The sequence below is a fragment of the Oncorhynchus kisutch genome, linkage group LG18, assembly GCF_002021735.2.
Source record: "Oncorhynchus kisutch isolate 150728-3 linkage group LG18, Okis_V2, whole genome shotgun sequence".
Classification (NCBI taxonomy): Eukaryota; Metazoa; Chordata; class Actinopteri; order Salmoniformes; family Salmonidae; genus Oncorhynchus; species Oncorhynchus kisutch.
Genome location: NC_034191.2, coordinates 22,265,662 through 22,278,379, shown reverse-complemented (window position 1 = coordinate 22,278,379; position 12,718 = coordinate 22,265,662).

Here is a 12,718-nt window from a genome sequence, read left to right as displayed (position 1 = left end):
GTGTTCTCAACTGGCCTACCTGGTTAAATAAATGTGTTCTCAACTGGCCTACCTGGTTAAATAAATGTGTTCTCAACTGGCCTACTTGGTTAAATAAATGTGTTCTCAACTGGCCTACCTGGTTAAATAAATGTGTTCTCAACTGGCCTACCTGGTTAAATAAATGTGTTCTCAACTGGCCTACTTGGTTAAATAAATGTGTTCTCAACTGGCCTACCTGGTTAAATAAATGTGTTCTCAACTGGCCTACCTGGTTAAATAAATGTGTTCTCAACTGGCCTACCTGGTTAAATAAATGTGTTCTCAACTGGCCTACCTGGTTAAATAAATGTGTTCTCAACTGGCCTACCTGGTTAAATAAATGTGTTCTCAACTGGCCTACCTGGTTAAATAAATGTGAAAATAAAAATTATAATAAAAATACAGAACATTGAAAGTTCCTTAAGTGCCGTCGCAAAAACCATCCAGCTCTATGATGGAACTGAATCTCATGAAGGCCGCCACAGGAAAGGAAGACCCAGAGTTACCTCTGCTGCAGAGGATAAGTTCCTTAGATTTACCAGCCTCAGAAACTGCAGCCCAAATAAATGCTTCACAGAGTTCAAGTAACAGACACATCTCAACATCAACTGTTCAGAGGAGACTGTGTGAATCAGGCCTTCATGGTCGAATTGCTGCCAAGAAACCACTACTAAAGGACACCAATAATTAGAAGAAACTTGCTTGGGCCAAGAAACACGAGCAATGGACATTAGACCGGTGGAAATTAGACCGGGGGAAATCCGGTGGAAATCTGTTCCAAATTTAAGATTTGTGTGAGACGCAGAATAGGTGAATGGATGATCTATGCATGTGTAGTTCCCACCGTGAAGCATGGAGGAGGAGGTGTGATTGTGTTGGTGTGCTTTGCTGGTGACACTGTCTGATTTATTTAGAATTCAAGGCACACTTAACCAGCATGGCTACCACAACATTCTGCAGTATTACGCCATCCCATCTGGTTTGCGCTTAGTGGGACTATCATTTGTTTTTCAACAAGACAATGGCCCAACACACCTCCAGGCTGTGGAAGGGCTATTTGTTCATAAACAAACATCCAGAGAGAAACTGCATGTTGGGTACTGCAGTGCTACCTTAGATTTGGGAGATAGGTGTAGACTAGATTACTTAGCATTGTTTTGACCCAGCCTGGTGGGGGACTGGGACTGTGGCTGAAGCTGGGGCAGGTGATGCAGTCAGTGGCAGATGACTGCAGCAGCACAGAAGCCTTAACTCTTGGCTCTCAGTCTGCCCATGCTAAGGGGACCGTAGCGGTTCCAACAATGCTGTCATTAGCCACCAAACAAAGGCAAGGATGTGGATCCATAGGATATGGAAGAGAGGAGAGGAGGCTCATCTTAACTTCTGACTGTCAGACAGGCGCTTGGGGGCACAGGGGGAGGTCAACACAGTGCTAGCTCTGGAGGGATGGATGGAAACTAGAGCACTATGGAGATGATTAGCATGTTGTACCACTGGTCACTGGGGGCCATAGAGAGACAGTACCTCACTATGAAAGAAAAAGTCATGATTTTATGTTGTTAAAAGGGGACGAGACTTTCCTGTGTTTTCTATACACGGAGTATAACAAACATTAACACCACTTTCCTAATATTGAGTTGCCCCTTTGCCCTCAGAACAGCCTCAATTCGTCAGGGCATGGACTCTACAAGATGTGGAAATCGTTCCACAGGGATGCTGGTCCATGTTAACGCCAACGCTTCCCATAGTTGTCAAGTTGAGTAAATGTTCCTTTTGGGTGGTAGACCATTCTTGATACACACGGGAAACTGTTGAGCGTAAACACCCAGCAGCTTTGCAGTTTTTGACCCAAACCGGTGCGTCTGACACCATACCCAATTCAAAGGTACTTAAATCTTTTATCTTGCCCATTCACCCTCTGAATGGCACACATATACAATCCATGTCTCAATTGCCTCAAGGCTTGAAAATTCCTCTTTAACCGGTCTATTCCCCTTCATCTACACTGATTAAAGTGGATTTAACAGGTGACATCATTAAGGGATCATAGCTTTAACCTGGATTCACCTGGTCTGTCTATGTCATAGAAAGAGCAGGTGTTCTTAATGTTCTGTACACTGTGAAATTGTGAAAATTATGATAATACCCTTTCAGTGTAGGAGCTGTTTGAAAACACCGTCTGAAATTTCCGCTTGTTTTGCAAGGTTGGAGTTTTGCAAGGCTGGCGCTTTGGCCTGCGACATCACTAGGCGGTGTAAGTTACAAGACCAATAAGAAAGAGAGTTTCAAAACTCTCTGCCAATAACATCTAGTTTTCAGGTTACATATCCCTCCCATTAGGCTTCTCCAACTATCTCCATCACTCAGACCAATCCATTCATATCGAGATAAAGAATGGCTGCATTGGACCTTAGGAGTTAAGTTGAATTGACTGTTCTGTTCAAATTCATGATCTCAACCAATAAATACAAACAGAGTAATTAGCATTTTTTGTTTTCTGAAATTGTTATCAGATTCTGGTGGTTGTTGGATTTTCTTATCACTTTTTTTATATATGTTGATCTTCCGAAAGATAATCTTGTGAAAATAGCCAGATAAATGAAATGTGACTGTAGATTGTGGAAGCCTAGGTTGTAGATGGTGGCGGATCCGTCCTCTACAAATAACTGGGATTCATTTATGTTCCAGCATCATACCCTTGTTCTCTGTAATGCAACATTCCTTCTGTTAACATCAGACTTGTGGTTTCTTATGTTTCATGTCGTTCCACTTATTCCATTCCAGCCAATACAATGAACCCGTCCTCCTATATCTCTCCCCCCCCCCACCAGCCTCCTCTGGTTGACATAGCTAGGCGCTAGGTGCTAGACTAAGCACATTAATCCTTGAAAATGACCCACTTTCTCCATTTCCCACTCTTTTTCTCCCCTTTCCCTCTCTTTTCTATTTTCACAGCGTTGGTAGTGTATGTCTGTGGCACTGTGGAGTGTGAAATGGCACAATGTGTCACACAGCTCCAGGCATGCAATCAAGACGAGCTGGGGCCCCTCCCCAGCCTAATTAATAACTATTGAACATGCTAACAACAATCAACACTAATTAAATACGCGCTTGTTGACAAGTGTGCAAGCCTTATCAAAAGCACAAGGCGGGAGGGGAGGGAGGGGATGTTGATGGGTTATTTGGGTGTGTGTGAAAGGGGGCGGGGGGAGGGGCAAAAACCGAGGGCTTCTGTTTTCAGTAATTAGTTAACGAAGTGCCCCAAGTCACACTTAATTCCAAGCCGTGACATTACTGTGTGTTTGTCTGCCTGCCGCTCTCCGCTGGCAGGGGATACAGGGCAGTCAGCCCAGCTGGGGACCAGACATCACTATGTGTTTGTCTGCCTGCCGCCCTCCGCTGGCAGGGGATACAGGACAGTCAGCCCAGCTGGGGACCAGACGTAGAAGTCATATAAATGTCACTGTGTGTTTGTCTGCCTGCCGCCCTCCGCTGGCAGGGGATACAGGACAGTCAGCCCAGCTGGGGACCAGACATCACTGTGTGTTTGTCTGCCTGCCTCTCTCCGCTGGCAGGGGATACAGGACAGTCAGCCCAGCTGGGGACCAGACATCACTGTGTGTTTGTCTGCCTGCCTCTCTCCGCTGGCAGGGGATACAGGACAGTCAGCCCAGCTGGGGACCAGACGTAGAAGTCATATAAACGTCACTGTGTGTTTGTCTGCCTGCCACCCTCCGCTGGCAGGGGATACAGGACAGTCAGCCCAGCTGGGGACCAGACATCACTGTGTGTTTGTCTGCCTGCCTCTCTCCGCTGGCAGGGGATACAGGACAGTCAGCCCAGCTGGGGACCAGACATCACTGTGTGTTTGTCTGCCTGCCGCCCTCCGCTGGCAAGGGATACAGGACAGTCAGCCCAGCTGGGGACCAGACGTAGAAGTCATATAAACGTCACTGTGTCCCAAATGTCACCCTATTCCCTGTATAGTATAATACCATGGTTGTGTTTACACAGGCAGCCCAATTTAGATTTTTCCACTAATTGGTATTTTAACTAATCAGATCAGCTCTTTTGTCAATAATTGGGCAAAAGATCAGAATTGGGCAGACTTTGTAAACACAGCCTTTTTGACCAGAGCCCATAGGGTGCCATTTGGGACACAGCCTCTGTGTTTAAACATACATGTGTATTGTAGAGGTGTACAGTATGTTTGGGATCCATACACTAGGTTGGACAGACAGAGGCAACAGTCAGACGTATACCAGTCACGTGACAGTAGAGCTAACACGTGACGACACAGTAGTCAAACGAATCATCAATATGACCTGAAAAAACTGACTGCACATGAGTGGTTGTGCAAGTCCTGGGCTTTATATTGCTGAGTCCTTACTAGATACTTGTGAAGTTCACAATACAAAACTCAATTTTTCTCATTCTGACATTCACAGAATTTAAAAAAAAGCCGAAGGTCAGTGATGTACAGAGTGATATTACATGTAGGAGGTTTGGTGGAGAAAGAGGTGCATGACGAGTTGAGAGGTCAATCTGGTGGGGGTTTTAAACACTGTAACTACGTGTGATTACCTGCCCTGCTTGGACCCAGGAGATGCTACAGCTCAGGGAAGTCACCGCTGATATTACTGTACAACTTGTGCTTCAACCAAACAAAATCTAAATCTCTTAGTTTACAAGCAAAACGTTTGACCCCTTCATGTTTTCCAGTCTGCACACTGCTATAGCCTACATGTTCAAAACTGATTTGACCGGATCAGCACTTCTGGCCTTTTTCTGGAGTTGGGTCCAGGAGAAAGGCTGCCTGGCAGGGTCCATACTATACAGCCAGAGTATGTTCCTCCTAACCCCCACCCTGGCCTCTGGCCTGGCCTACTGACCAAGCCCCCATGCTTCAGTCCCACTCTCAAAGCAGGGGTAATTTTGAGTGACAGCTGCCACAAGGCACGGCCCACGTATCGACAGCAGACGTTTGTTCCCATGATCGGTCCCTGATAGGCAATTGAATTTGTGAGTGACCCTAAACAATTGCAGGGACGAGGATAAGCAAACTTCCCTTCCCCAGGCCCCTACTGGGCCCCCACTGCCCATCCTAATCAATAAGGACCCGATCAATAGCCAGTGACCGATACTGATCACTCTGTCCTGTCTGCTGCCTGTTCCCTTCCCAGCAGCCAGCAGCAGAGGGTTGGCGTGAGAGGGAAGCTCTACCCTCCCCCTTCACTTGTTGAGTATAGCCCAACAGACAGACAGATGTATAGTATTGGACATGAGCGTAGACACAAACTCTGCCATGTCCTCTCGCCATCTCTCTCACACACAAACACTTTAATTAAGACAGAAAGAATGCAGATCTAATCATTTAAAACCACCTGATCTTTCATTTCAGGGATAAACCAGATGTTTTTTCCAATAAGACATGAAGAGCATTGCTGTGTCTCTGGGGCAGCAGGTGAGAGTGGGCATAGACTCAGTGGATCAGCTGCTGTGGTAGCCGGTCTGATGCCACTCCTATATAGTTGTTTCTGTAAACAGGCCTCACAGTTAATCAGATTTACAAAACCCCACCTGAGGGGCACTCCAGACCCGCAAACAGGCATGATGGATGTCAGGCCACTCAGCTGCAGTCCCCCTCTCAACTCCCGTCCACCCTACGCCCAGCCCCCTCGCCACATATGGTCGAGGACGTTCCCCCTAACGAGATAGGCTTGAAAAATGTAAGAGACAGGCATAGCAGTGTGCCGCCGGTGAATGAATCTCCATAGAAAAGCACTTGTGGATAAACTGAGGGGCAGCAGCAGCGGCGTGGCGATCCAGCCAGTGAGACCACAGCAGCTGCAGCAATTACAGCCAATTAGCTGTGAATTAAAGGGGAACTAAGAGAAGCATGGGAAGTTTAAGAGACATTCCTTATTGTGTGTTTTCCGAAGAGGGACCGTTTCTATTGATTTATTTCTACATTTGAGTGCTCCACACATCTGTTGGTAAACGTTTGCCTTGGCGGGCCTGGCTGTCTCAGTCTCTCCGAGCCAAGGAGAGTTAGTTAACCGTTGTCGGTAATTAAATGTCTGAGCACCCCCTGAGAAACCTTGTGCTGTCGGGATGTGTTTTCAAGGCAACACTCAGCTAATGCTTAAAGTCTTGTTTGGAGGTTGTGTGGTTTTTAGACATCTTTCTGCATATCGCCATCCCACCCAACTGCGACCCTCTTTTTCACAAAAGTGAAGCGAGTAAATAACATAAATAGCAATGACCTTCTGCAAACAAACCAACGTTACTGAGATATCCCAGATTCCTGCGCTGCTGCGGTAAACACACACAAGCGGCTGCTGCTGAGACGTTCATTTGGTGCATTGTGAACACAGCTCGATGTTAATTGCACAGATGACGGTTGGCTTTGATCTGCGCTGGCCTGCCAGGATGGAGGCTTTTCTTCAGCGAGCTAGAGAGAGGTGCAATTATGGCCTGATCGATACCGATGTTTCCTTCGGAATTTCTCTATCAATTTCCAATGAAATACACACAAAAACAGCAGCCTTGAGGTGTCAAAAAAGGCCCGTTCACTCCCCCCACTCCAGTCGAAGTTGTTTACGTCGCGTAATTGAAATTCTTTCATTGTCTTTCAGTAGAAAGACAGTCTGTACGAACTACTTAAGTGGACCCTTTCACAAAACAACACTACTGAACAGTAAACATATAAATGGTGTTGGTGCATAAAGGACTCGGAGGAAAAGTATCTCAAGTCTGTCTGTTCATATTTAACCTTTTCACCAAAATAAAACAACTACGGGGAAGAAAAGAAAACCCTTCTAGCAATGTAGGCTGTGCTTTTAGACGAACACAAACAGATATTCAACACAGTGTGGCTTTCGTCCAGGGCAAGAGGTCAACTTCTCCTCTGGCCTAAGTTGGGATGATAGGGCTTTGTGCAGGCCAGTCAAGATCTTCCACACCAATCTTGACAAACCACTTCTGTATGGACCTCACTTTGTGCACTGGGGTAATGCTGAAACAGGAAAGAGCCTTCCCCAAAGTGAAGGACAGAATCGTCTAAAATATAATTCATTGTATGCTTTAGCATTAAGATTTCCCTTCACTGGAACTTAGGGAACTAGCCAAAACCATGACAAACAGCCCCAGACTATTATTCCTCTTCCACCTAACTTTACAGTTGGCACTATGCATTAAGACAAGTAGCGTTCTCCTGGCATCCGCCAAACCCAAATTTGTCCGTTGGACTGCCAGATGGTGAAGTGTGATTCATCACTCCAGAGTCCAATGGAACTGCCAATGAACAGTGCTTGTTCTGATGTTGCTTTTAGAGGAAGTTGTGTGGCCTACCACTTCACAGCTGAGCCGTTGTTGCTCCCATACCTTTCTACTTCACAATAACAGCACTTACAGTGCCTTGCAAAAGTATTCATCCCCCTTGGCATTTTTTAATTTTTTTGCATTACACCGTGTAATTTAAATGGATTTTTATTTGGATTTCATGTAATGGACATACACAAAATAGTCCAAGTTGGTGAAGTGAAATGAAAAATATTACTTGTTTCCAAAAATATAAAAATTTAAATGTGGTGCGTGCATACGTATGTATTCACCCCCTTTGCTATGAAGCCCCTAAATAAGATCTGGTGCAACCAATTACCTTCAGAAGTCACATAATTAGTTAGATTGCACACAGGTGGACTTTATTTAAGTGTCACATGATCTGTCACATGATCTCAGTATATATACACCTGTTCTGAAAGGCCCCCCGAGTCTGCAACACCACTAAACAAGGGGCACCACCAAGCAAGCGGCACCATGAAGACCAAGGAGCTCTCCAAACAGGTCAGGGTTGTGAAGAAGCACAGATCAGGGTTGGGTTATAAAAAAAAAATCTGAAACTTTGAACATCCCACGGAGAAAAAAATGGCACCACAACAAACTTGCCAAGAGAGGGCCACCCACCAAAACTCACGGACCAGGCAAGGAGGGCATTAATCCGAGAGGCAACAAAGAGACCAAAGAAAACCCTGAAGGAGCTGCAAAGCTCCACAGCGGAGATTGGAGTATCTGTCCATAGGACCACTTTAAGCCGTACACACCGCAGAGCTGGGCTTTACGGAAGAGTGGCCAGAAAAAAGCCATTGCTTAAAGAAAAAAATAAGCAAACATGTTTGGTGTTCAGCAAAAGGCATGTGGGAGACTCCCCAAACATATGGAAGAAGGTACTCTGGTCATATGAGACTAAAATGGAGCTGTTTGGCCATCAAGGATAACACTATGTCTGACACAAACCCAACACCTCTCATCACCCCGAGAACATCCTCCACACAGTGAAGCATGGTGGTGGCAGCATCATGCTGTGGGGATGTTTTTCATCGGCAGGGACTGGGAAACTGGTCAGAATTGAAGGAATGATGGGATGGCGCTAAATACAGGGAAATTCAAGAAGGAAACCTGTTTCAGCTTTCCAGAGATTTCAAATCAAATCAAATCAAATTTTATTTGTCACATACACATGGTTAGCAGATGTTAATGCGAGTGTAGCGAAATGCTTGTGCTTCTAGTTCCGACAATGCAGTAATAACGAACAAGTAATCTAACTAACAATTCCCAAAAAACTACTGTCTTATACACAGTGTAAGGGGATAAAGAATATGTACATAAGGATATATGAATAAGTGATGGTACAGAGCAGCATAGGCAAGATACAGTAGATGATATCGAGTACAGTATATACATATGAGATGAGTATGTAAACCAAGTGGCGTAGTTAAAGTGGCTAGTGATACATGTATTACATAAGGATGCAGTCGATGATATAGAGTACAGTATCTACGTATGCATATGAGATGAATAATGTAGGGTAAGTAACATTATATAAGGTAGCATTGTTTAAAGTGGCTAGTGATATATTTACATCATTTCCCATGATTAAAGTGGCTGGAGTAGAGTCAGTGTCATTGACAGTGTGTTGGCAGTAGCCACTCAATATTAGTGGTGGCTGTTTAACAGTCTGATGGCCTTGAGGTAGAAGCTGTTTTTCAGTCTCTCGGTCCCAGCTTTGATGCACCTGTACTGACCTCGCCTTCTGGATGACAGCGGGGTGAACAGGCAGTGGCTCGGGTGGTTGATGTCCTTGATGATCTTTATGGCCTTCCTGTAGCATCGGGTGGTGTAGGTGTCCTGGAGGGCAGGTAGTTTGCCCCCGGTGATGCGTTGTGCAGACCTCACTACCCTCTGGAGAGCCTTACGGTTGAGGGCGGTGCAGTTGCCATACCAGGCGGTGATACAGCCCGCCAGGATGCTCTCGATTGTGCATCTGTAGAAGTTTGTGAGTGCTTTTGGTGACAAGCCGAATTTCTTCAGCCTCCTGAGGTTGAAGAGGCGCTGCTGCGCCTTCCTCACGATGCTGTCTGTGTGAGTGGACCAATTCAGTTTGTCTGTGATGTGTATGCCGAGGAACTTAAAACTTGCTACCCTCTCCACTACTGTTCCATCGATGTGGATGGGGGGGGTGTTCCCTCTGCTGTTTCCTGAAGTCCACAATCATCTCCTTAGTTTTGTTGACGTTGAGTGTGAGGTTATTTTCCTGACACCACACTCCGAGGGCCCTCACCTCCTCCCTGTAGGCCGTCTCGTCGTTATTGGTAATCAAGCCTACCACTGTTGTGTCGTCCGCAAACTTGATGATTGAGTTGGAGGCGTGCATGGCCACGCAGTCGTGGGTGAACAGGGAGTACAGGAGAGGGCTCAGAACGCACCCTTGTGGGGCCCCAGTGTTGAGGATCAGCGGGTAGGAGATGTTGTTGCCTACCCTCACCACCTGGGGGCGGCCCGTCAGGAAGTCCAGTACCCAGTTGCACAGGGCGGGGTCGAGACCCAGGGTCTCGAGCTTGATGACGAGCTTGGAGGGTACTATGGTGTTGAATGCCGAGCTGTAGTCGATGAACAGCATTCTCACATAGGTATTCCTCTTGTCCAGATGGGTTAGGGCAGTGTGCAGTGTGGTTGAGATTGCATCGTCTGTGGACCTATTTGGGCGGTAAGCAAATTGGAGTGGGTCAAGGGTGTCAGGTAGGGTGGAGGTGATATGGTCCTTGACTAGTCTCTCAAAGCACTTCATGATGACGGATGTGAGTGCTACGGGGCGGTAGTCGTTTAGCTCAGTTACCTTAGCTTTCTTGGGAACAGGAACAATGGTGGCCCTCTTGAAGCATGTGGGAACAGCAGACTGGTATAGGGATTGATTGAATATGTCCGTAAACACACCGGCCAGCTGGTCTGCGCATGCTCTGAGGGCGCGGCTGGGGATGCCGTCTGGGCCTGCAGCCTTGCGAGGGTTAACACGTCTAAATGTCTTACTCACTTCGGCTGCAGTGAAGGAGAGACCGCATGTTTTCGTTGCAGGCCGTGTCAGTGGCACTGTATTGTCCTCAAAGCGGGCAAAAAAGTTATTTAGTCTGCCTGGGAGCAAGACATCCTGGTCCGTGACTGGGCTGGGTTTCTTCCTGCAGTCCGTGATTGACTGTAGACCCTGCCACATGCCTCTTGTGTCTGAGCCGTTGAATTGAGATTCTACTTTGTCTCTGTACTGGCGCTTAGCTTGTTTGATAGCCTTGCGGAGGGAATAGCTGCACTGTTTGTATTCGGTCATGTCACCAGACACTTTGCCCTGATTAAAAGCAGTGGTTCGCGCCTTCAGTTCCACACGAATGCTGCCATCAATCCACGGTTTCTGGTTAGGGAATGTTTTAATCGTTGCTATGGGAACGACATCTTCAACGCACGTTCTAATGAACTCGCACACCGAATCAGCGTATTCGTCAAGGTTGTTATCTGACGCAATACGAAACATCTCCCAGTCCACGTGATGGAAGCAGTCTTGGAGTGTGGTGTCAGCTTGGTCGGACCAGCGTTGGACAGACCTCAGCGTGGGAGCTTCTTGTTTTAGTTTCTGTCTGTAGGCAGGGATCAACAAAATGGAGTCGTGGTCAGCTTTTCCGAAAGGGGGGCGGGGCAGGGCCTTATATGCGTCGCGGAAGTTAGAGTAACAATGATCCAGGGTCTTTCCACCCCTGGTTGCGCAATCGATATGCTGATAAAATTTAGGGAGTCTTGTTTTCAGATTAGCCTTGTTAAAATCCCCAGCTACAATGAATGCAGCCTCCGTTCTTGAGACTGGAACGGAGGTTCACCTTCCAGCAGGACAATGACCCTAAGCATACTGATAAAGCAATACTCGAGTGGTTTAAGGGGAAACATTTAAATGGTTTGGAATGGTCTAGTCAAAGCCCAAACCTCAATCCAATTGAAAAGCTGTGGTATGACTTAAAGATTGCTGTACACCAGCGGAACCCATCCAACTTGAAGGAGCTGGAGCAGTTTTGCCTTGAAGAATGGGCAAAAATCTCAGTGACTAGATGTGGCAAGCTGACAGAGACATACCCCAAGAGACTTGCTGCTGTAATATCTGCAAAAGGTGGCTCGACAAAGTATTGACTTGAGGGGTGAATAGTTATGCACGATCAAGTATATATTCTTTTCACAATAAAAAATATTTTGCATCTTCAAAGTGGTAGGCATGTTGTGTAAATCAATGATACAAGGCAACAAAATAGGAAAAATGCCAAGGGGGATGCAGGGCAGAAATTGCCGAACTGACTTGTTGGAAAGTTGGCATCCTATTACAGTGCCACGTTGAAAGTCACAGTTCTTCAGTAAGGCCATTCTACTGCCAATGTTTGTCTATGGAGATTGCATGGCTGTGTGCTCAGTTTTATACACCTGAAGTAGCCAAATCCGCTCATTTGAGAGGGTGTCCACATACTTTTGTATATATAGTGTGTCATTAGACAATTCAACCCAGTTTGATCCAAAAGCTTTTAGTGTTCATGTTAGAGATTCCACACAACACAAAGGGATTCAGCTTCTTAATCCTGTTCCCCATCATGTATAGTATGCCCTGATGACTGAGGTGTCTCTTCCCGCTCTTCTTTAGCAAGCCAACTAAATAGAGAAGCATCAGTGTGGAACAGGGACTCCAGTTTTCCCTTTTCAATTTGAATGGCAATAGAACAACACATTGAAGGAGAATCAGCCCTGCAATGGCCTTGACTGTTCACGTTTAGTAAATACCCTCAATAGCTCATAGCAAATCACATAAAGAAAACAAGACAATGCACTTATTTTAGAGTATCTAATTGCCAATTAGTAACCCAATTGCAAAATGCTATAGTTTCTCCCTAATTGATAGCTTTCACAGCAATAACCTCCCTGGTAGGCTGCCTTCGCCTTGGCAGTCCCACGCAGCAAGCCACATTTTACCTCATTAGATTACTGCAAATTGCAGAAACTGGAAAATGTGTTCATTTACCTAAGTGGTGTGATTGAATGTATGTTTATGAAGCTTTTATGAAATCAACATTTCTTCTCGCCACGTCTGTTTCTTGTTGCTTTCCAGACACAGTAGGTAACAGCTACCCTAATTACAAACTGAACAGAACAGGGAAACTTTTGGAACATATGGCAGATCCAAAGTCTAGCTACAGTACAGTCTAGCTACAGTACAGTCTCAAAACACTGGCGACTATTGAAAACATTTTAGGGATCTTGGTGTGAAGCCAACTTGACCTTTTTTTTTACATCCTCACAAAGAATCAGACCTCCATGATCTCCATTCGTATTACTGCTT